Source organism: Lolium rigidum, chromosome 5 (genome assembly GCF_022539505.1).
Source record: "Lolium rigidum isolate FL_2022 chromosome 5, APGP_CSIRO_Lrig_0.1, whole genome shotgun sequence".
Classification (NCBI taxonomy): Eukaryota; Viridiplantae; Streptophyta; class Magnoliopsida; order Poales; family Poaceae; genus Lolium; species Lolium rigidum.
In genome coordinates this window covers 87,402,031-87,408,165 of record NC_061512.1, presented here as the reverse complement: position 1 = coordinate 87,408,165, position 6,135 = coordinate 87,402,031, and positions in this window count along the sequence as shown.

The following is a 6,135-nucleotide window of genomic DNA, read 5'->3' as shown; positions in this document are numbered from 1 at the left end:
ATCAAGTTATTACATATGTGTTGTTTATGATCTTGCATGCTCTCCGTTACTAGTAGAGGCTCTGGCCAAGTTGATACTTTTAACTCCAAGAGGGAGTATTTATGCTCGATAGTGGGTTCATGTCTCGCATTGACATCCGGGATAGTGACAGAAAGTTCTAAGGTTGTGTTGTGCTTGTTGCCACTAGGGATAAAACATTGATGCTATGTCTAAGGATGTAGTTGTTGATTACATTACGCACCATACTTAATGCAATTGTCCGTTGTTTAGCAACTTAATACCGGAAGGGGTTCGGACGATAACCCGAAGGTGGACTTTTTAGGCATAGATGCAGCTTGGATGGCGGTCTATGTACTTTGTCGTAATGCCCAATTAAATCTCACTATACTTATCATGATCATGTATGTGCATTGTTATGCCCTCTCTATTTGTCAATTGCCCAACCGTAATTTGTTCACCCAACATGCTATTTATCTTATGGGAGAGACACCTCTAGTGAACTGTGGACCCCGGTCCATTCTTTTAATACTGAAATACAAATCTACCGCAATACATTGTTTCTTACTGTTTTCTCTCGCAAACAATCATCTTCCACACAATACGGTTAATCCTTTGTTACAGCAAGCCGGTGAGATTGACAACCTCACTGTTTCGTTGGGGCAAAGTACTTTGGTTGTGTTGTGCAGGTTCCACGTTGGCGCCGGAATCTCCGGTGTTGCGCCGCACTACATCCCGTCGCCATCAACCTTCAACGTGCTTCTTGGCTCCTCCTGGTTCGATAAACCTTTGTTTCTTTCTGAGGGAAAACTTGCTGCTGTGCGCATCATACCTTCCTCTTGGGGTTGCCCAACGAACGTGTGAAATACACGCCATCAACTAAATGTAAGGATGCTTTCATTGGAAAATATTATCCTCCTGCTAAAATTATATCTTTGAGAAGTAGCATTATGAATTTTAAGCAATTGGATAATGAACATGTTGCCCAAGCAAGGGAGAGAATGAAATCTTTGGTAAAGAATTGCCCTACCCATGGACTAACTACTTGGATGATCATCCAAACCTTTTATGCAGGATTAAATTTTTCTTCAAGGAAACTATTGGATTCAGTCTGCTGGAGGTACTTTTATGTCCATCACTTTGGGTGCTGCAACAAAGCTTCTTGATGATATGATGATCAACTACTCTGAATGGCACACTGAAAGGACTCCTCAAGGTAAGAAGGTAAATTCTGTTGAAGAAACCTCTTCCTTGAGTGATAAGATTGATGTTATTATGTCTATGATTGTTAATGGTAAATCTCATGTTGATCCTAATAATGTTCCTTTAGCTTCATTGGTTGCTCAAGAAGAGCATGTTGATGTGAACTTCATTAAAAATAATAATTTCAACAACAATGCTTATAGGAATAATTTTGGTAACAACAACTATAGGCCATATCCTTCTAATAGTGGTAATGGTTATGGTAATTCTTATGGTAATTCTTACAACAATAGTAGGAGTGTACCCTCTGATCTTGAAGTCATGCTTAAAGAATTTATTAGTACACAAACTGCTTTTAACAAATCTGTTGAGGAAAAGTTTGGTAAAATTGATGTTCTTGCTTCTAAGGTTGATAGTATTGCTCTTGATGTTGATCTTTTGAAACTTAAAGTTATGCCTAAAGAAGTTAAAGATACTAAGTCATTTTCTACAGCAAATGCTATCCAAGTTCGAATTGATGACAATATTAGAATGATGGCTGAATTGCATGCTAGGTGGGAAAGAGAAGAAAAACTTGCTAAAGAGAATAATATAGCTAGAGTTTGGACTATTACCACCACTAGTAATGTTGATGCTTCACATGTTGCTAAACCTCCTACTATCAATGGTAAAATAATTGGTGTTGGCAATGTTTCTACTTCTACTACAAAGCGTGCAAAATTGCCCGAAACTGCTGAAACTGTTTGTGATAAAAGTGCTGAAATTTTTCAAAGTGTTGGGGACAATGGTCCCATTGCTTTAGATCATAATGGTTTTGATTTTGATAATTGTCATATTTCTGAAGTTATTAAGTTCTTGCAAAAACTTTCTAGAAGTCCTAATGCTAGTGCTATAAACTTGGTCTTTACAAAACATATTACAAATGCTCTCATTAAAGCTAGGGAAGAGGAATTAAAACTTGAACCTTCTATCCCTAGGAAGTTGGAAGATGGTTGGGAGCCCATCATTAAAATGAAGGTCAACGATTTTGATTGTAATGCTTTATGTGATCTTGGTGCAAGTATTTCTGTTATGCCTAAGAAACTTTATGATATGCTTGACTTGCCACCTTTGGAATATTGTTATTTAGATGTTAATCTTGCTGATAATTCTATAAAGACACCTTTGGGGAGAATTGATAATGTTCACATTACGGTTAACAATAACCTTGTCCCCGTTGATTTTGTTGTTTTGGATATTGAATGCAATGCATCTTGTCCTAGTGTTTTGGAAAGACCATTTCTTCGAACCGTTGGTGCTATTATTGATATGAAAGAAGGAAATATTAAATATCAATTCCCTCTTAAGAAAGGTATGGAACACTTCCCTAGAAAGAGAATGAAGATGCCTTTTGATTCTATTATTAGAACAAATTATGATGTTGATGCTTTTTCTCTTGATGTTACTTGATTTACACTTTCTGCGCCTAGCTAAAAGGCGTTAAAGAAAAGCGCTTATGGGAGATAATCCATTATTTTATTTCTGCAAATTTTTTTATATTTCAGTCAAGGTGCTTGTTACTACTGTAGCAATACCTTTGTATCATTATTTTCTTGCATTGTTGTGCCAAGTAAAGTCTTTGATAGGAAGTTGATACTAGATTTGGATTTCTGCGCAGAAACAGATTTTTAGCTGTCACGAATTTGAGCTTTTCTCTCTGCAGAAAACTCTTAAAATCCTGAAAAAATTAATGCGTAATCCTCAGATATGTACGCAACTTTCGTTCAACTGGAGTTTTTCCATCTGAGCATGTTAAGTGCCTCGAAAAAATTCGTCTTTACGGACTGTTCTGTTTTGACAGATTCTGCCTTTTATTTCGCATTGCCTCTTTTACTGTGTTTGAGTGGATTTCTTTGCTCCATTAAATTTCAGTAGCCTTGGGTAATGTCCAGAAGTGTTGGGAATGATTGTATCCCTGCTGAACATGTGAATTTTTGATTATGCACTAACCCTCTAATGAGATTGCTTTGAGTTTGGTGTGAACGAAGTTTTCAAGGATCAAGAGAGGAGGATGATATAATATGATCAAGAAGAGTGAAAAGTTTAAGCTTGGGGATACCCCCGTGGTTCATCCCTGCATATTTCAAGAAGACTCAAGCGTCTAAGCTTGGGGATGCCCAAGGCATCCCCTTCTTCATCAAACTTATCAGGTCACCTCTAGTGAAACTATATTTTAATTCCGTCACATCTTATGTGCTTTACTTGGAGCGTCCGTGTGCTTTTATTTTCGTTTGTTATTTTAAGTTTTCTTAATAAATCGGATCCTAACATGCTTGTGTGGGAGAGAGACACGCTCCGCTTTTTCATTTGAACACTTGTGTTCTTCGTTTTATTTTTCATGTTCATGGCGAAAGCTGAAAGCCGCAGCACTTATTGTCATTTTGTTGGAAACAGAAAATGCTTCATGTGGTAATTGGTATATTGTCTTGAATAATTTGATACTTGGCAATTGTTTTGAGCTCTCAAGTAGATCATGTTTAAGCTCTTGCATCATGTAGTTTAAACCTATTAGTGGAGAACTACCGTAGAGCTTGTTGAAATTTGGTTTGCATGATTGGTCTCTCTAAGGTCTAGATATTTTCTCGGTAAAAGTGTTTGAGCAACAAGGAAGACAGTGTAGAGTCTTATAATGCTTGCAATATGTTCTTATGTAAGTTTTGTTGTTCCGGTTTATACTTGTGTTTGCTTCAAACAACCTTGCTAGCCAAAGCCTTGTACTGAGAGGGAATGCTTCTCGTGCATCCAAAACCTTGAGCCAAAACCTATGCCATTTGTGTCCACCATAACTACCTACTATGTGGTATTACTCCTTATTTGTGTCAATTTTTATAGCTCATGAGAAAGTATGTGGTGTTTTATCTTTCAATCTTGTTGGGCAGACTTTCACCAATGGACTAGTGGCATACATCCGCTTATCCAATAATTTTGCAAAAAGAGCTGGCAACGGGGTGCCCAGCCCCAATTAATTAACTTTCATTAATAATTCTCTTCACATGTTTTGCCCTGATTTATCAGTAAGCAACTTAATTTTGCAATAGACACTCCTCCATGGTATGTGAAATGTTGGAAGGCACCCGAGGATTCGGTTAGCCATGGCTTGTGAAAGCAAAAGGTTGGGAGGAGTGTCATCTATAAATAAAACTAAAATACATGTGTAAACAAAAGAGAAGAGGGATGATCTACCTTGTCGGTAGAGATAACGTCCTTCATGGGAGCCGCTCTTTGAAAGTCTCGTTTGACAAGGGGGTTAGAGTGCCCACTACCATTCGTTGACAACAACAAACACCTCTCAAAACTTTATTTTTATGCTCTCTATATGATTTCAAAACTTGAAAAGCTCTAGCACATGATTTAATCCCTGCTTCCCTCTCGCGAAGGGCCTTTCTTTTACTTTATGTTGAGTCAGTTTACCTACTTCTTTCTATCTTAGAAGCAAACACTTGTGTCAACTGTGTGCACTGATTCTTACATGCTTACTTATTGCACTTATTATATTACTTTGTGTTGACAATTATCCATGAGATATGCATGTTGAAAGTTGAAAGCAATTGCTGAAACTTAAATCTTCCTTTGTGTTGCTTCAAAACCTCTTATTAAGAATCTATTGCTTTATGAGTTAACTCTTATGCAAGACTTTTTGATGCTTGTCTTGAAAGTACTATTCATGAAAAGTTTTTGCTATATGATTCAGTTGTATAGTCATTATATTTTTTTTTAGCAAACTATAGACCATTGCTTTGGGTCACTTCATTCATCTCATATGCTGTACAATAGTGTTGATCAAGATTATGTTGGTAGCATGTCACTTCAGATTTTTTTTTATCGTTTACCTACTCGAGGGCGAGTAGGAACTAAGCTTGGGGATGCTTGATACGTCTCCAACGTATATATAATTTCTTATGTTCCATGCTAGTTTTATGACAATACCTACATGTTTTATTCACACTTCATAATGTTTTTATGCATTTTCTGGGACTAACCTATTAACAAGATGCCACAGTGCCAGTTCCTGTTTTCTGCTGTTTTTGATTTCAGAAAAGTTAGTTTACAAATATTCTCGGAATTGGACGAAACAAAAGCCCACGACCCTATTTTCCATGGAGTGTTCCAGAAGACCGAAGAAGAGTCGAGGAAGGTCAGCAGGGGGCCCACACCATATGGCGGCGCGGGGGGGCCTTACTGCCGCGCCAAGGTGTGGTGAGGGAGCCCCCTGGCTCCCCCGACTCTGCCCCTTCGCCTATTTATTCCTTCGTCCCCGAAAACCCTAGCACCGAGAGCCAAAATACCAGAACAGTTCCAGAGACGCCGCCGCCGTCAACCCTAACTCGGGGGGTTCAGGAGATCTCCTCCGGCACCCTGCCGGAGAGGGGAATCATCACCGGAGGGCTCTACATCACCATGCCCGCCTCCGGACTGATGCGTGAGTAGTTCATCCTTGGACTATGGGTCCATAACAGTAGCTAGATTGTTGTGTTCTCCTCTTGTGCCATCATGTTTAGATCTTGTGAGCTGCCTAGCATGATCAAGATCATCTATTTGTAATGCTACATGTTGTGTTTGTTGGGATCCGATGAATATGGAATACTATGTCAAGTTGATTATTGATCTATCATATATGTGTTATTTATGATCTTGCATGCTCTCCGTTGCTAGTAGAGGCTCTGTCCAAGTTGATACTTGTAACTCCAAGATGGGGTATTTATGCTAGATAGTGGGTTCATGTCTCCATTGAATCTGGGGTAGTGACAGCAACCCCTAAGGTTGTGGATGTGCTGTTGCCACTAGGGATAAAACATCAATGCTTTGTCTAAGGATATTTGTATTGTTTACATTACGCACAATACTTAATGCAATTGTCTGTTGTTTGCAACTTAATACTCGGAAGGGGTGCGGATG